This window comes from Procambarus clarkii, chromosome 24, assembly GCF_040958095.1.
Source record: "Procambarus clarkii isolate CNS0578487 chromosome 24, FALCON_Pclarkii_2.0, whole genome shotgun sequence".
In the NCBI taxonomy this organism is placed as follows: domain Eukaryota; kingdom Metazoa; phylum Arthropoda; class Malacostraca; order Decapoda; family Cambaridae; genus Procambarus; species Procambarus clarkii.
This window is the reverse complement of record NC_091173.1, coordinates 19591255-19610081: the sequence shown is the minus strand read 5'-3', so window position 1 is coordinate 19610081 and position 18827 is coordinate 19591255. Positions and strand designations below refer to the sequence as shown.

Genomic DNA, 18827 nt, shown 5'->3' with positions numbered 1-18827 from the left:
AAGAATGGTGGTGCTGTCCGGTGATGTGGGCGAGGGGGGGATGATGGACTTGTTAGATACGTTAAGGATGAGGTAGCCAGGTCGAGTATGGGGAGGGGTGAGGTGTTGGGTGGGGAGGGGTGAGGTGTTGGGTGGGGAGGGGCGAGGTGTTGGGTGGGGAGGGGTGAGGTATTGGTTGGGGAGGGGTGAGGTGTTGGGTGGGGAGGGGTGAGGTGTTGGGTGGGGAGGAGTGAGGTGTTGGGTGGGGAGGGGTGAGGTGTTGGGTGGGGAGGGGTGAGGTGTTGGGTGGGGAGGGGTGAGGTGTTGGGTGGGGAGGAGTGAGGTGTTGGGTGGGGAGGGGTGAGGTGTTGGGTGGGGAGGGGTGAGGTGTTGGGTGGGGAGGGGTGAGGTGTTGAATTGGGGGAGTAGGGTGATGGAGGGGTGACCAGTTAAGGAGACCGCCAGCTCGGTGGACGATGTGTCGACCCATTGAGAGTGATGAAGGAACACCGACCCGTGACCCGTGACCCCTGACCCCTGGCCGCTCCCCCCCTAGTCTCCTTCAGGAGCTTCACAACTCCCCTTACCCCTTCCTCCCCTCACCCCTTCCTCCCCCTCACCCCTTCCTCCCCTCACCCCTTCCTCCCCTCACCCCTTCCTCCCCTCACCCCTTCCTCCCCTCACCCAAGCCCACCAACATGGTGTTAAATGATAAGAAAGATAAGAGATAGGAAATGATACGATGGAAGAGCAAAACCTAGAAGAAATGTATATGTTTATCACTCAGAATGTTCAGCAATATGCTTTTTTTAATTTTTAAAATTTTGCCCCGAGGGGCGAGTTTATTGGGTAGGGCCACCCATCCTGTGAGTAGACACACCGCCATAGCAGCATGTACAACACTCCCCAATAGGAAGAAAACCCGCTGGGTTGTTCATCCTGTCACTTATACCCAGACACAGTTGGCACTTACTTAACTGTCTCAAGTGAACATCTCTTTAAACAAGAAGATTAACACCTGTCAACCCTTATTTATATATATATATATATATATATATATATATATATATATATATATATATATATATATATATATATATATATATAAACACGTTGTACTAGATGGGGTGAGAATAACTTGAGGTTCTTCATCCCTTTGTGTATATATTTATACCTCAATAAATTTATTTCAACTTGAATAGAAGAAAATGGACAAAAGATTGAATATATATACATATCAAAGAGAGAGAGAGAGAGAGAGAGAGAGAGAGAGAGAGAGAGAGAGAGAGGGGGGGGGGAGAAGGGGCAGGGAAGGAGGGTAGGACGCTAAGTAAGCTGACCTTTGTTGACCTGACCCGTCACCAGATAGCGTCATGCCCACTTAACACATGACCTCTCCCTAGCAGGGGTCAACCCGCCCGAGGGATCACCGAGTCAACCCTTCAGTCTAACCACTGAGCTGCAAAAAGCATCCATGAAAGGAATACGTAAAAACTATTTACAGAATCGAACTTAAACGAACTTAAAAATGATAAATCAGAATCGAAAAATATATCATTTTTAAGCGATTATCTTGAGGTTATCTTGAGATGATTTCGGGGCTTTAGTGTCCCCGCGGCCCGGTCCTCGACCAGGCCTCCACCCCCAGGAAGCAGCCCGTGACAGCTGACTAACTCCCAGGTACCTATTTACTGCTAGGTAACAGGGGCATTCAGTGAAAGAAACTTTGCCCATTTGTTTCTGCCTCGTGCGGGAATCGAACCCGCGCCACAGAATTACGAGTCCTGCGCGCTATCCACCAGGCTACGAGGCGATCCCAATAATTTAGACGATTTATTGAGTGGATTCTAGCAGTAAAAGATCTCTGCATGCTCTCCAGGTCAGAAATTTACCGTGAGTGCTATGGGATATATAAAAAAAATAAGACGGTTGAACGAACAATGGTAAATACCTGGATAATACCTCACATATCCACACGTTATCCTAATACATGAAGCCTGAACTCCCAACCCCGCCGTTACACGCGCTCAAAACACACAGAAAACGCACGCAAAAACACACCATTCAAGCTCCATAATTTGTGTTCTTGAAGGAGTAACTATCGTTGAGTAACTCCTAAGAGTAAATGTGTTTTACGCGTCATGTAAAAGCTACACAGACAAAATAATGACTCAAAAAGTGGCAATTGAGGATCATTTCTAATTGATAATGAAGGTGGAGGTGGGGTGGAAGATTACCGCTCAGGACGGGGCTCTAATGTTTACCGCTCAGGACGAGGCTCTAATGTTTAGAGCTCAGGACGAGGCTCTAATGGTCCCTTCAGTGTTTATTTGTGTGGTCCCGTTTTCTGTGGAGCGGTCTGACCGTCGGTGATATTTGTAAATCACATGATGGAGTGAGGCAAGGAAGGGGAGAGAGAGAGAGAGAGAGAGAGAGAGAGAGAGAGAGAGAGAGAGAGAGAGAGAGAGAGAGAGAGAGAGAGAGAGAGAGAGAGAGAGAAGAGAGAGAGAGAGAGAGAGAGAGAGAGAGAGAGAGAGAGAGAGAGAGAGAGAGAGAGAGAGAGAGAGAGAGAGAGAGAGAGAGAGAGAGAGAGAGAGAGAGAGAGAGAGAGAGAGAGAGAGAGAGAGAGAGAGAGAGAGAGAGAGAGGACAAAAACATCAGGAATGGCATATACTCAACCAATGCTCAACAGTATATTTAAAGTGGCATTTACGAGGCCAGTTTAGTGCCCTCCGTCCCGAGGAAAACATTCCAGGCATGATTTTAATAACAGCACCCCCGCCCGCCCCCCCCCCTCCACACACGCACGCACACACATCCCGACGCCGGGCGAGGAACAAAATGGGCAGTTTCTTTCACCCTGATGCCCCTGTTACCTAGCAGTAAATAGGTACCTGGGAGTTAGTAAGCTGTTGCGGGCTGCTTCCTGGGGTGTGTGTGTAAAAAAAAAGTTAGTAGTTAGTAACAGTTCATTGATTGACAATTGAGAGGCGGACCGAAAGAGCAGAGCTCAACCCCCCCCCACTATATATTTTGGTCATGGTTTTCTTCCTGTCCCAGACAAAACCATTGTATATTATTATCACAGTGGAACGTGAAGAGCACATTTGAGCGTAATGAGAGCATAGAGGAGCTCATATGAGCGTATATGAACAGAGAGGAGCTCATATGAGCCTATGACAGCATGGAAGGAGCACAGGAGAGGTGGTGCACCTGCTCTCACTCAGTTCAAGTACGTTTATCGAGACAATGAAATACATCTCAAAAGGATAGAGATTAGGCTATTTCTACCTTCCCCCCCTCACCCTATCCTCAGTACAGGTCAGGTGGGTGCTGTGACCAAGCCTTCACAAACCTTCCCACAACCTGCGAGTCTCTCTCTGTCCTTCTGCTTCAGCTCTCTTTTCGTGTTAATTATTCCTCCTGTCCTTTATTGTCCTATACGAAGGGTAGCGTGGCCGAGTGGTCTAAGGCGCTGGATTTAGGCTCCAGTCTCTACGGAGGCGTGGGTTCGAATCCCACCGCTGCCAATGTCTTTTAATTCTGGCTCCTGGGCGCACATTATCAGGGGTTGGGGGGGTGGGGTAGGTGCTTTAAAACAAGATAACTGTTAACTTCTTACCCAATTACTTACTTTCTTAAGACAGAACAGTTAACAGTCTGAACGGCTAAGTAACTTGATTGAAATGATTAGCTGTCAGTCAGAGAGAGAGAGAGACTGTCGTAGGTAAACTTGTAATGCTCAGTGTTGGTTTAGGTGCAAATTAACGTTAATGAAGTGCGTTACTGAGGTGTGTTACTGAGGTGTAACACGTCTCGTGTTACTTGGGTTCCTTTGCTGGCTTATTTGAGTCACAGTGAGAGTCCGGTGTAACTACTTTACCTCAAATGTAAACTGTTTAACCTTACCAGTTTAATTTGGTCAAGCTCTTAACCAAGCTGCACATTAGACTGTGCAGCTAGTTAATCAAGACTGTATCTTGCTTAGCTAAATGATTTTTTTTAGGGTTCAGTTCCTAAGTCCATTATGCCATACCTGGAACATACTGGAGAGGGTTTCGAGAATTCTTCTACTCCCCAAGCCCGGCCCGGAGACTTGTGATAACGTGATCCAACAGGCTGTTGCTTGGAGCGGCCCAAAGGCCCCACATATCCACCACAGCCCGGTTGGTCCGGCACTTCTTGCAAGAACTTGTTCAAGAACTTGAAGAGATCCACCTTCGTTCCGGCAATATTTTCAATGTTTGCTAGGAGAGTATTGAACAGTCGTGGACCTCAGTTATTCAGACAGTGTTCTCTGATTGTACCTATGGCACCTCTACTCTTCACTGGTTCTATTCTGTATTTCCTTCCGTATCTTTCGCTCCAGCATGTTGGTATTCTACTGTGCAAATTTGGGACCTGGCCTTTCAGTATCTTCCATGTATATATTATTTGATATCTTTCTCGTCTCTTTTCCAGAGAGTACATTTTCAGAGCTTTGAGACGGTTCCAGTTATTTAGATGTTTTATAGTTTCTCTGCGTGCCGTATATGTTCTCTGTATTCTCACTAATTCAGAGATCTCTCTCGCTCTGAAAGGAGAAATGAGTACCGAGCAATGCTTAAGACGGGACAGCACCAGTGATTTAAACAGTATTAGCTTTGCTGTGGGGTCTCTGGATTTGAACGTTCTCATAATCCATCCTATCATTGTCCTGGCCGCCGCTATATTTGCTCGGTTACGTTCACTAAATGTCAGTTCGTCAGACCTCATAATTCCCAGATCTTTTACATGTTGTTTTCCTTCTATGAGTAGGTCCCATTTTGTCCTGTACCCCGTGCTTCGTTTAAGTTCCTCGTTTCCACCATACCTCAGAATCTAAACTTATCACCGTTAAACATGTTATTTTCAGTTGCCTAATAGAAAATTTTATTAATATCTACCTGTAGTTTTACAGTGTCTTCTACAGAGGGAGTTTTCATGCTGATTTTTGTATCAGCAAAGGATGACACACAGCTGTAACTAGTATTTTTGTCTTTATCCGAAATAAGAATGAGAAACAGCAGCGGTGCAAAGACTGTGCTCTGAGGTGCAGAGCTTTTAAATACACTTCGACTTGATCTTTTTTTATTGACCGTCACTCTCTGCATTCTGTTTGACAGAAAGTTGAAAATCTAACGCCCCACTTTACCCGTTATTCCTATTGATTTCATTTAATGGACCATCACTCCATGGTCACATTTGTCGAATGTCTCTGTATAAAAACATCTGCATTTTTTTTTTCTTCTAAAGCTTCTGTGATTTTGTCATAGTGGTTGAGTAACTGTGATAGACAGGATCTTCCCGCTTTAAATCCATGTTGTCCTGGGTTGTGTAACTTATTATTTGCCATAAAACTGGAAATCTGATTCCTAACCACTCTTACAAAAACTTTTATTATGTGTGATGTTAATGCAACTGGTCTACATTTTTTTTAACCAAAGCTTTACTACCCCTCTTGTGCAGAGGAGCTATATCTGCAGATTTAAGTGCTGTTGGTATCTCCCCTGTATCTAGGCTCTTTCTCCATATTAGGCTGAGTGCTCGCGCTACTTTACATATATTTATAAATATTGAATTCCACGAGTCAGGCCCAGGAGCTGAGTGCATGGGCATGTTGTCAATTTCTCTTTCAAAGTCTTCCGAGTTCGTGTTAATATCCGTTATATTATCTGCAGCTTGGATGGCAATCATAAAGAAGCTGTCTGGATCTTCAACTTTCATGTTGTTTATTGGGGGTCCTAAAGGCCTCATACTGGCCTTTTAGTATTTCACTTATTTCTTAGCACATTACCCTAACGCACCGAGCGCGTTCTAAATATTAACAAAAAACCAATAATATCGTCCCAACTATATACATCTAAACACCTGTCAATACCTGAACAAATCATGTAATACAGTCACATGATCGATACATGTTTAGCACATGTCTGACACTACACATACAATATCATTCTGCATTAATACTTAAATGTTTCGCAAAAATATACAAAAATCACTCACACACAGGGAGCCGGTCGGCCACACGCTGGACTTGTAATCCTGTGGTCCTGGGTTCGATCCCAGGCGCCGGCGAGAAACAGCGGGCAGAGTTTCTTTCACCCTATGCCCCTGTTACCTAGCAGTAAAAAGGCACCTGGGTGTTAGTCAGCTGTCACGGGCTGCTTCCTGGGGGGTGGAGGCCTGGACGAGGACCGGGCCGCGGGGACACTAAAAGCCCCGAAATCATCTCAAGATAACACACACAAAATAAAAATCGCCTGTAAACATTCCCGTGGACGGGAAGCAATAGCTCACTAGAACACAAACCCCCGTCCCCCCCCCCCTCCCACATAAATCCACCCTGGATATAACACATAAAATTAACCGAAAAAACACCACATCGCAGTACCACAAGAACTAGCCACAAAGAGTAGCCCACTCCGCCACGGCTCGGTAAGCACAAATATGCAAGAGTATAAATCCTTTACCAAATTTATTCCTGGAAAAAAAATTTCCACTCCACTTCCAGGGGCCAAATTGGTGACTCTCTAGGTGGCAACGAGGATGTGAGGGGTGAAGGGGGGGGGGGACTGAAAAAAAAGTCAAACAGAAAACGTGATTCGAAGAGATTGAACAAATTTAAAGCAATCGGCAATATCAATTTAAATGCTGCACGACACCAATTTAATCCAACGAGGCTGGGAAGACAGCCTGGAGTCACTACTGCCCCCCCCCCCGCGCCCCCCCCCCCCCCCAAAAAAAAAAAATTAAATCCTCCAAGTGTGGGTGGTCTTTCCTCCACTTGAGAGGATTAGTATACATATTATGGTTTATACATAACAGCATGAAGACATCCAGCATTTACACCACTGACACGAAATCATGTACATGTGCACATACACACACACATGGGATGCAAATGGAATGCATTAGGCAGTGACGTGGTGGAGGCTGACTCCATACACAGTTTCAAACGTAGATATGATAGAGCCCAGTAGGCTCAGGAACCTGTATACCTGTTGATTGACAGTTGAGAGACGGGACCAAAGAGCCAGAGCTCAACCCCCGCAAGTACAACTAGGTGAATACACGCACACGCACGCACACACTTTCTCGAATTGACCGAGAAAGAGGAATGATGTACAAAGCAAAGAACTCACAGAACGACAAGATGCAATTCCAAACTGAAGAAACAAGCGAGTTAAAGAGAGAGATGTCTACCTACCTACCTTGAGGCTACCTTGAGGTGCTTCCGGGGCTTAGTGTCCCCGCGGCCCGGTCGTCGACCAGGCCTCCTGGTTGCTGGACTGATCAACCAGGCTGTTAGACGCGGCTGCTCGCAGCCTGACGTATGAGTCACAGCCTGGTTGATCAGGTATCCTTTGGAGGTGCTTATCCAGTTCTCTCTTGAACACTGTGAGGGGTTTGCCAGTTATGCCCCTTATGTGTAGTGGAAGGGGCATAACTGGCAAACCCCTCACAGTGTTCAAGAGAGAACTGGATAAGCACCTCCAAGATGTCAGCAAGAACCTCAAACGACCAGAAGTAAAATGGATTACATGTGGTAGTTATTCATCTCAATTTATATACACAATTTAACTGTAAAAACTATATGAAAAGCCTCTCTTTCCGCATTTGCATACGTGCCTCTAACTACCTCTCTCTCTCTCTCTCTCTCTCTCTCTCTCTCTCTCTCTCTCTCTCTCTCTCTCTCTCTCTCTCTCTCTCTCTCTCTCTCTCTCTCTCATCCACTCCATATATGCCCCAAACTCCCCCCCCCTACCCCACATACCCCTCCACGCCCCCTATATCACATATGGTAGGGGGGGACATGTGGGTCGTGCAGGCTGTTAAGGTCCGCGATGAGTATATGTATTTATATCACTTGAGGGGGGGGGGCGGAAGTCACATGCCCCCCAGCACACCTGGGGACGGCGGGGGCCTGGGCACACCTGGGGCAGAGGAGAGGGCACCAGGCCAGGCGCGACTCATCATCACACCCACCATTAAAATGGGTCGTGTACTCCAAATTCTTCACACACTGAGGAAGCCATGAATTACCCACTGCAGGAGACACAGATGAGTAACGGCGTGAAGTCAAGATGCAGGAGCTGGGGGAGAGGCTGGCCACGTACTCACCTAGTACTCACCTAGTACACCACCACCACGAGTGCATGGCGGCGTTCCCCTCACCATCCATCTTGCTCCCACAATTAGTAAACACATACCCCACCCCCCCAGAGTACTGTATTTACTATTTTTATCTGCAGGATCGAGCTATTAGCTCTTGGAGTGATTAACTTTCCGGGTGTTTCCCCGGTCACCAATTATACCCTTTCTAATCGTCGGTTGTCTAGTTTAATGACTCCCCCCAACTATTTTTCTCAATCATATCTGCTACATTAGCATTAATTACATGCATTAATTAATTAATGCCACTAAGTCTTCCGTCTACTGTGTCAACTCGACTTAGAATCTTGTATGACGTTATCTTCCCCTCGCTATATGCTAACGAGGGGTCACAATAACGTGGCTGAAGAAATAATGGTCCGTAGACCATTATTAACCATAATATTATTATTATAGGATATAAGTCCGTCCAGATCCGTGGTCCGTAGACCATTATCAAGATATCATACGTTTGATATCTTGATATCGACGTCGCTCCTCCATCTTGTGAGTTGTGGTTTGGTTATCGTCTCCTGCTCTATCTCCTCCCTCGCCATGTGTGGTCAGGGGCGGGTGCCACAGTTTTTCTTCTAGACATCAGCCTCGTTCCATACCTTTGCAACATTGCCAATAGGAAGTAGATACGACCCGGAACGCTAGTTTGCCCAAGTTGTGAAGGACGGATGGATAGTGGGATAGTTTGGCGATTAATTCTGACGTTATTATGTTAATGTGTGTACGGGCATGTGGCATTAGATTTGGGCTAAGGAGGCTTGGTTGATGACCGGACCGTGGGGACGCTAAGCCCCGAAACCATGGCAAGGTTATGTCTAGTCTCAGATCTTTGTCTTCTCACGATCTTTGTACTTGGATGGGTTAAATTTCAGTAGCCACTGTGTACCACTTTTGAAGTGTCCAAATACGTTGTGTGTGTGTGTGTGTGTGTGTGTGTGTGTGTGTGTGTGTGTGTGTGTGTGTGTGTGTGTGTGTGTGTGTGTGTGTGTGTGTGTGTGTGTGTGTGTGTGTGTGTACTCACCTAGTTGTGTTTGCGGGGGTTGAGCTCTTGCTCTTTGGTCCCGCCTCTCAACCGTCAATCAACAGGTGTACAGATTCCTGAGCCTATCGGGCTCTATCATATCTACACTTGAAACTGTGTATGGAGTCAGCCTCCACCACATCACTGCCGAATGCATTCCATTTGTCAACCACTCGTGTGTGTGTGTGTGTGTGTGTGTGTGTGTGTGTGTGTGTGTGTGTGTGTGTGTGTGTGTGTGTGTGTGTGTGTGTGTGTGTGTGTGTGTGTGTGTGTGTGTGTGTGGGTGTGTGTGTGTGTGTGTGTAGTAAAGTACTAGTAACTTTACTCCACCTATACCAAAACAAAACATGCCAGGGGGCAGCATAATCACTGAGGGATCTCACAGTGTGCCGTGTGATTACCATTGGAATGTGAAATGTAGAATATGATTAATAATTATGTATTGTATGGGTTTGTGAGCCCCTTGAGGGACCTTATATAGACCAGGGTAGAAATAGCCTAAGCCACTCTATCCCTTTTGAGATGAACTTCCTTTACTCAATAAACTTACTTGAACTTGAGTACTCTGGCATCTTGTCAATGGATAAAGAAGCCAGTGGAACGTGAGGTTAGGTTAGGTTAGGTGAGGTTAGGTTAGGTGAGGTTAGGTTAGGTTAGGTTAGGTGAGGTTAGGTTAGGTGAGGTTAGGTTAGGTTAGGTTAGGTGAGGTTAGGTTAGGTTAGGTGAGGTTAGGTGAGGTTAGGTTAGGTTAGGTTAGGTGAGGTTAGGTTAGGTTAGGTTAGGTTAGGTTAGGTGAGGTTAGGTTAGGTTAGGTTAGGTTAGGTTAGGTGAGGTTAGGTTAGGTTAGGTTAGGTTAGGTTAGGTTAGGTGAGGTTAGGTTAGGTTAGGTTAGGTGAGGTTAGGTTAGGTTAGGTTAGGTTAGGTTAGGTGAGGTTAGGTTAGGTTAGGTTAGGTTAGGTTAGGTGAGGTTAGGTTAGGTTAGGTGAGGTTAGGTTAGGTTAGGTTAGGTGAGGTTAGGTTAGGTGAGGTTAGGTTAGGTTAGGTTAGGTTAGGTGAGGTTAGGTTAGGTTAGGTGAGGTTAGGTTAGGTTAGGTTAGGTTAGGTGAGGTTAGGGTCAGCCCAGCACCACTACAAGAAGGGCGGGAGTTAGGTTAGGTTAGGTTAGGTGAGGTTAGGGTCAGCCCAGCACCACTACAAGAAGGGCGGGAGTTAGGTTAGGTGAGGTTAGGTTAGGTGAGGTTAGGTTAGGTGAGGTTAGGGTCAGCCCAGCACCACTACAAGAAGGGCGGGAGTTAGGTTAGGTGAGGTTAGGTTAGGTGAGGTTAGGGTCAGCCCAGCACCACTACAAGAAGGGCGGGAGTTATCTTCGCGTCGCCGTATTAATAATTAATGGCGCTAGGCGGCCGGTCTCCCAAACTTGGTCATTTAATAGCCTCTAACACCCGCTTGTTTCCTCCGCCATTCCTCCCTCAAGCGCCAACACCACGACGCTAAGAATCCCCCGCCTGTCCGCATTGAAAAGAAATAGAAAAGATCTGTGCCACACATCAAACCAGAGAATAAATACTGATTTTATTGCTCAGATCGTGAGGAGAGAGAGAGAGAGAGAGGCAGCAGACGGTGGCTGGGACTGTGGCTGGGACGGTGGCTGGATCGGTGGCTGGGACTGTGGCTGGGACGGTGGCTGGGACTGTGGCTGGGACGGTGGCTGGGACTGTGGCTGGGACGGAGCACATAATAAGGAGGGAGGACGGTAGCATACATTACCTCCACCACAGTGGGTAACCCTGGCCAGCCTGGCTGGCTGTCAGCGCCACCCGGACCTCCTCCACGCCTACCACAGCGTCTGTGTAGCAGCTGTGGCGTGGACACTTGCCAAGTTGTACGCCGTAACACAGCCGTGTTTTACATCAATTACCACACAGTAACTAGCCTAAGTGGGTCACCCAATAGGTGCTGTGACACAGTCAGGTGCGCGTCAAGCTCCTGTTTTCGGGAAGCCAGAGACCTGTGACCATTACACCAAAGGAGTGTCCCCCTACCCCCCCCCCTTCCTCAGCACCATAAGTGAGCTACAAGGACGATCACTCAGCTCCCACACACCTGCCTTCGTCGCCGCCTTCTTCAGCGTCTCAATTGTCCTTATCACGTTGTGTCTACAGGGAAGAAGAGCCAGCTTTAAACCCCCCGCCCCATACCTGCTTGATGGGGTTCTGGGAGTTCAACTACTCCCCAAGCCCGGCTCGAAGCCAGGCTTGATTTGTGAGTTTGGTCCACCAGGTTGTTGCTTGGAACAGCCCGCAGGCCCACATACCCACCACAGCCCGGTTGGTCCCGACTGGCGACTGCACCTGGTGTGTTTGCACCTGCAGAAATGCCTCTGTCGTAGTTGCTCTTGAAGCTGTGAATGATCGACTACTTCCACACTACCTCTAGTTAAAGAAAACGGTCTCTGCTACTCTCACTGCATGCAAATATTTCCTTATATTTCTCTTGCTCATCTCTGGCAACCTACTTGCACCTGTGCCCCTTTGGTCGCTCACGTGGGATAAAAAACTGCCTTTATCTTTGTATATATTCCGACCATTCCCACCAGTATCTTGTAGGTTGCGATCATGTCATCTCTGTTGACCTCTCTCTTTCTGTGTCGTTAGTTATCGTTAGTTTTAGCCTTACTCTCACAGATTACTTCCCTTTATCTTTGGTATCTGTCTTGAGACAAATCCTGACCGTCTCAATTTTATTCAGGTGCTTTGCCAAGGTAGTGGACACGTCATAAGGAAAGGCAGTTCATGTTAAGGCGTTGAACTATCACGACAGGAACGATATGATAACAAACTGGAAGTTTAGGAAAGAATGATAACATTCCCGCATGACGGGTGTTGATATTTTGCACACACACACACACACACACACACACACACACACACACACACACACAGAAGAGTAGATAAAGACAGTCTATTTAACACAAGGGGAACACGCACAAGGGGACACAGGTGGAAACTGAGTGCCCAAATGAGCCACAGAGATATTAGAAAGAACTTTTTTAGTGTCAGAGTGGTTGACAAATGGAATGCATTAGGGGATGATGTGGTGGAGGCTGACTCCATACACAGTTTCAAGTGTAGATATGACAGAGCCCGATAGGCTCAGGAATCTGTACACCTGTTGATTGATGGTTGAGAGGCGGGACCAAAGAGCCAGAGCTCAACCCCCGCAAACACAACTAGGTGAGTACAACTAGGTGAGTACACACACACACACACACCTTCTGCTCCCTGCTGGTGTACACATATACACATACACACACAGTGGGGTCTGGTAGCTGAGTGGACAGCACACAGGACTCGTAATCCTGTGGCCCGGGTTCGATTCCCGGACCAGGCAGAAACAAAGGGGCAAAGTTTTTTTTCACCCTGATGCACCTGTTACCTAGCAATAAATAAGTACCTAGGAATTAGGCAGCTGTTACGGGTTGCTTCCTGTGTGTGTGTGTGTGTGTGTGTGTGTGTGTGTGTGTGTGTGTGTGTGTGTGTGTGTGTAAAAAATAGTTAGTTGGTAGTTAGTAACGATTGATTGACAGTTGAGAGGCTGGCCGAAAGAGCAGAGCTCAACCCTCGTAAAACACAACTAGGTGAATACACACACACACACACAAGAATTTTTTCAGTGTCAGAGTAGTAGACAAATGGAATGCATTAGGCAGTGATGTGGTGGAGGCTGACTCCATACACAGCTTCAAGTGTAGATATGATAGAACCCAGTAGGCTCAGGAACCTGTACATAAGTTATTTGACAATTGAGAGGCGGGACCCAAGAGCCAGAGCTCAACCCCCGCAAGTACAACTCGGTAAGTAGTACACCAAGGTGTTCAAGGCGCCAGCTCGCTCGTCAAAGGTGTCCTGAGCGACAGTTTCAGCATCTCATGTAACACTAACGAGCGACATGTTAACTAAATTGCATAACTATGGTTAATTAACAGTGTTGACAGGTCCTAGTGAGGAGGGGGGCAGTGCTGGACCTCCCTCATACTCCGTAATAACACGCCACCCCTCACCCCTCACACCCACCCCTCACCTCACATCACACATCACCGCTCCCTCACACCGCCCAAGCCTCCACCTCCTCATACCCGGACCACCAAACCAGCTCAGGTGACTGTGTACGAGGCTTAGAAGGCGTTAAGATTACTTGACGCTGTCACTGGTGAGTGACCACACCGGCGCATGAGTGACCACGCCCACGCCCACGTTCACGCCCACGTTTTAACGCATGCTTGAATGCACGGCCTTGAATCCACATCCAAAGCCACAGGAGCAACGCCCTCGCCCACATACACCCCCCCTCCTCCACCACCACACGCCCACAATCACCACAGGAACAACGCCCACGCCCACATACCTCCCCCTCCCCCTCACCACACGCCCACAATCACCATAGAAGCAACGCCCACGCCCACATACCTCCCCCTCCCCCTCACCACACGCCCACAATCACCACAGAAGCAACGCCCACGCCCACATACCTCCCCCTCCCCCTCACCACACGCCCACAATCACCACAGAAGCAACGCCCACGCCCACATACCTCCCCCTCCCCCTCACCACACGCCCACAATCACCACACAAGCAACGCCCACGCCCACATACCTCCCCCTCCCCCTCACCACACGCCCACAATCACCACAGGAGCAACGCCCACGCCCACATACACCCCCCCCCCACCACCACACGCCCACAGTCGCAGATAATGAAGCAGTTACAGCGGCTATATACAAATAATCAATCAATAAATAAAACATATAGATAAAATTTATATATTTATATGTAAATATATTTATATATTTAGAAGAAAAATAAAAAAATAAAATTATTTTTTATATTTATAATAAAAATTTTAAATATTTAAAATGATTAAATATTTAAAATATTATAAAATATATATAATTATAATAATATAAATATTTAAAATTTATTAAAAAATAAAAATATTTATAATAAAAATTTATTTACATTTTATATTCATGTCTGTAAATCACGAAAATTAACACGTGATGAAAAATGTGACAGTGTCAGACCAGGAAGGAAGAATTGAAACAGGAATTTCCTTAAGTACTTTCGTATTTAATAATACATCTTCAGAAGGATTTTATATATATATATATATATATATATATATATATATATATATATATATATATATATATATATATATATATATAAAAGGGAAGGGGGTGGTAGGAGAAAAGCACACAGAAACTGTATTGGAGGGGGACCTACATTCCCTCCAATGCGTTATGTGTGGTTTCCTCCGAGGCTATGGGTCCCCCTTCTTCCAGCCAGAGGTGGTACTCCCTTCCCTATTATAAAATATATATATATATATATATATATATATATATATATATATATATATATATATATATATATATATATATATATATATATATATATATATATATATAAACCCGAACCTGTCCCCCCGAAACCCACATCCAACGGATACAATCAGGAACATAAGGCTAGGTTGGCCAACTTAAGAAATGCTTTTTGAAATCTAAGTACATAATCATTCAGGCCCTTATATACCGGATACGTCAGACCAATCCTGGAATATGCGGCGACAGCGTGGATCCCTTATCTAGAAAAAACAAAATGAAGTTGGAGAAAGTCCATAGGTATGCCACCAGACCAGCCTCTAAATGGAATTAAAGCTTACGTCAGTGGAGGACAGAAAAGTCAGGAGAGACATGATTAGCACATACAAAATACTCAGGGGACAAAGCAGTATATATATATATATATATATATATATATATATATATATATATATATATATATATATATATATATATATATATATATATATATATATATATATATATATATATATATAGGCGTGCCGAAAGAGCCAGAGCTCAACCCCCGCAAGCACTACTAGGTGAATACAGAGAGTATCATACTATCGTGATGCATCAATGAGAAGAATGGAAATGAGTGTGGCTGGGTACATCCAACGCGGAAGTTCGAGCCCTCATTACAGCTCCTGCGGATTATTATAATTAGTGCTATTTGCATTTTACTGATTGCAAAGTGAGTAAGGAGGGAGGGAGAAATAACTAAGGGGAAGAGAAGAAGCAGGCAGTTGCATTAAGAAACCTTAATGGAACCCCTCACCCTCACCTTATAATAGGGGAGGGGGATGGCAATGTATCACCTTAATGGAAGGGAGTATAATAGGGGAGGAGGGGGCTTATAATAGGGGAGGAGGGGGTGACAGTGCTTCACCTTAAAAAAGGAATTATTTCAATAGGGGAAATGGGGGAGTAACAACGTATCACCTTGAAGGAAGGGGGGGTTATAATGGGGTAGGAGGGAGGGGGATTAATATCAGTGCACCACCTTGAGAGTGGGGGTTATGTAGGAGGTAGTGGGGGGTGAGCTAGAGGTGCCGCCCAACCGTCCAGTTCCCCAATGATCGGGTTGTGGGCGGCAGGCCTGGCCAGGGAGTGCAATATGGCCACCTATTCCCCTTCAGCGCCTCTATACACCCGCACGCCCCCTGCCCACCTCAACCCCCACCCTGCCACTCCTCGCCAGGGAAGCCGTACAGGGGTCGTGTGGGCGTGAGAAGGGAGATGGAGCAGGTGTGTGTATGTGTGTCGCGAGTGGGATTAGGCAGCGTGTAGGAGAGCCTTACCTGTGGACCTGCTCTTCCTGCCCACGCTCCGGCTAGCCCCCCCTAGGGGAACCGCGCGCCACCTGTCGACCCGCTTATGGAGGGCGTGGTTGTGGGCGTGAGTGTGGGCGTGATTGTGGGCGTATCATGATGCGGGCGTCACTACCTGAATGTGTCAACACGAGGGCGCACAAGATCCAGGTATCTCTCAAATATATATCGACTGGCAAACATCGGCATAAACTTCGACCTTATAGCTGGTGATGCTATGATGCTCCGTTCACTTAGCAGTAAAAAATAGGTCCCTGGAGGGTGTTATCCGACTGTTGTGGGTTGCAACTTGCAGATGGTCAGTCGTTGGCCAAAGGGGAGGACCTTGATAAGCTTAAAAGGCTTCATGTTCCCGACAATGGTAAACCGTACGAAGAGGTAATATATCATACAAGTTTTGAAGTCTCTCCTCCAAACCATTTACTTTTAAATTAGCTCTTTTTTGTGTTAAATGTAAACTGCTTACTTTATAGACTTGTGTGTTAGGTTCTTGAACATTAAACTACGTAGTGTACATAGGGTTCGTAGGGGTATGGGGTCCACTACCGCCCACAGGATGGGTATGGGGTCCACTACCGCCCACAGGATGGGTATGGGGTCCACTACCGCCCACAGGATGGGTATGGGGTCCACTACCGCCCACAGGATGGGTATGGGGTCCACTACCGCCCACAGGATGGGTATGGGGTCCACTACCGCCCACAGGATGGGTATGGGGTCCACTACCGCCCACAGGATGGGTATGGGGTCCACTACCGCCCACAGGATGGGTATGGGGTCCACTACCGCCCACAGGATGGGTATGGGGTCCACTACCGCCCACAGGATGGGTATGGGGTCCACTACCGCCCACAGGATGGGTATGGGGTCCACTACCGCCCACAGGATGGGTATGGGGTCCACTACCGCCCACAGGATGGGTATGGGGTCCACTACCGCCCACAGGATGGGTATGGGGTCCACTACCGCCCACAGGATGGGTATGGGGTCCACTACCGCCCACAGGATGGGTATGGGGTCCACTACCGCCCACAGGATGGGTATGGGGTCCACTACCGCCCACAGGATGGGTATGGGGTCCACTACCGCCCACAGGATGGGTATGGGGTCCACTACCGCCCACAGGATGGGTATGGGGTCCACTACCGCCCACAGGATGTGTATGGGGTCCACTACCGCCCACAGGATGGGTATGGGGTCCACTGTCGTCCACAGGATGGGTATGGGGGCCACTACCGCCCACAGGATGGGTATGGGGTCCACTACCGCCCCCAGGATGGGTATGGGGTCCACTACCGCCCACAGGATGGGTATGGGGTCCACTACCGCCCACAGGATGGGTATGGGGTCCACTACCGCCCACAGGATGGGTATGGGGTCCACTACCGCCCACAGGATGGGTATGGGGTCCACTACCGCCCACAGGATGGGTATGGGGTCCACTACCGCCCACAGGATGGGTATGGGGTCCACTACCGCCCACAGGATGGGTATGGGGTCCACTACCGCCCACAGGATGGGTATGGGGTCCACTACCGCCCACAGGATGGGTATGGGGTCCACTACCGCCCCCAGGATGTGTATGGTGTCCACTACCGCCCCCAGGATGGGTATGGGGTCCACTGTCGTCCACAGGATGGGTATGGGGGCCCCTACCACACATATAGGATGGATATGGGGAGCCCCCATCACTCAAATTATGGGTATGGAGCACGGCACCACCCACAAGACGGAAATAAGGTACGTTATAAGTGCCTTCTACTATAGAAAATTAGAGGGAAGATAACCAGGGATGACAGTGTTACCATCAGCTGTGCCAAGTGGCACCCCAGGCCGCTGGCGACAAGAGTGGCACCCCAGGCCCATGGCGTCAAGAGTGCCACCCCAGGCCCATGGCGTCAAGAGAGCCACCCCAGGCCCATGGCGTCAAGAGTGGCACCCCAGGCCCATGGCGTCAAGGGACTAACACACGCATACCAACCAACCAAGTGGAGGAGGAAAGGCATTTGGTCGTGTTTACAAAGACTTGCTAGAAGTTGGGCGTGACAGGAGTCGCCGCCGTATCTTAAGACAATAACTGTTTACATTCTTATCCCCTTAACATTCTCACAAGCTGCAAGCTAAATGTTAGTCAATTTATGCCAAGAATGTGAGTTTAAGTTAACACTATTGTTCACCTGTTTAATCCAGCCAGTATTGAAATGATTTCCATATGATGTCTCGAATGAAGCTTATGATTGCGAGAGAGAGAGAGAGAAAGGGGGGGAGAGAGAGAGAGAGAGAGAGAGAGAGAGAGAGAGAGAGAGAGAGAGAGAGAGAAAGGGGGGGAGAGAGAGAGAGAGAGAGAGAAAGGGGGGGGGAGAGAGAGAGGGAGAAAGGGGGGGGGGGAGGGAGAGAGAGGGAGAGGGAGAGAGTGAAAGAAGCGCCTACACACAGACTTACCCGTGATTAATGCCCCATCTTGAGTACCTAGCCGGCGTCTACCCGTCTTCTCGGGTGATATATAACCCGTCCCTTATGTCCCTGATGTCCCTGTCGTCCCTATTGTTGTCCATGCTCGCTGCAGGCGCTCTAGGTGTCCGTCGCCCGCCACGGACACTGACACGGTCGTAGGGACGCGCGTCGATATGGACGAGTCGCGCGGACGGGAGTCGATATCGTACGGACGTGCCTTGGTCGTAGGGACCTGCGTCGACTGTAAGGACGCGCGTCGATGTCGTACGAAAATGGTGTGGCGGAGATGCGGGCGGGCGAACTTACCGCCAAGTCTCACGGAACTGGCGATATTTTATGACGGGGGTTATGATACGTGAAGCTGGTGTCGACAGGTGTTCCGGTGTTAGAGGGACAGGTGTTCCGGTGTTAGAGGGACAGGTGTTCCGGTGATGGAGGGACAGGTGTTCCGGTG

The 18827-nt window shown here is 47.8% G+C and overlaps 1 protein-coding gene and 1 non-coding gene across 5 annotated transcripts in view; one reads left to right on the top strand and one right to left on the bottom strand.

Annotated features, from left to right (window-relative positions):
* if (integrin subunit alpha inflated) overlaps positions 1 to 18827 on the bottom strand; it is a 237568-nt gene that overhangs the window by 115914 nt on the left and 102827 nt on the right. The window lies entirely within an intron of this gene.
* Positions 3428 to 3509, top strand: TRNAL-UAG (transfer RNA leucine (anticodon UAG)). Its single transcript has one exon. It is a non-coding gene; the product is annotated as a tRNA-Leu (tRNA).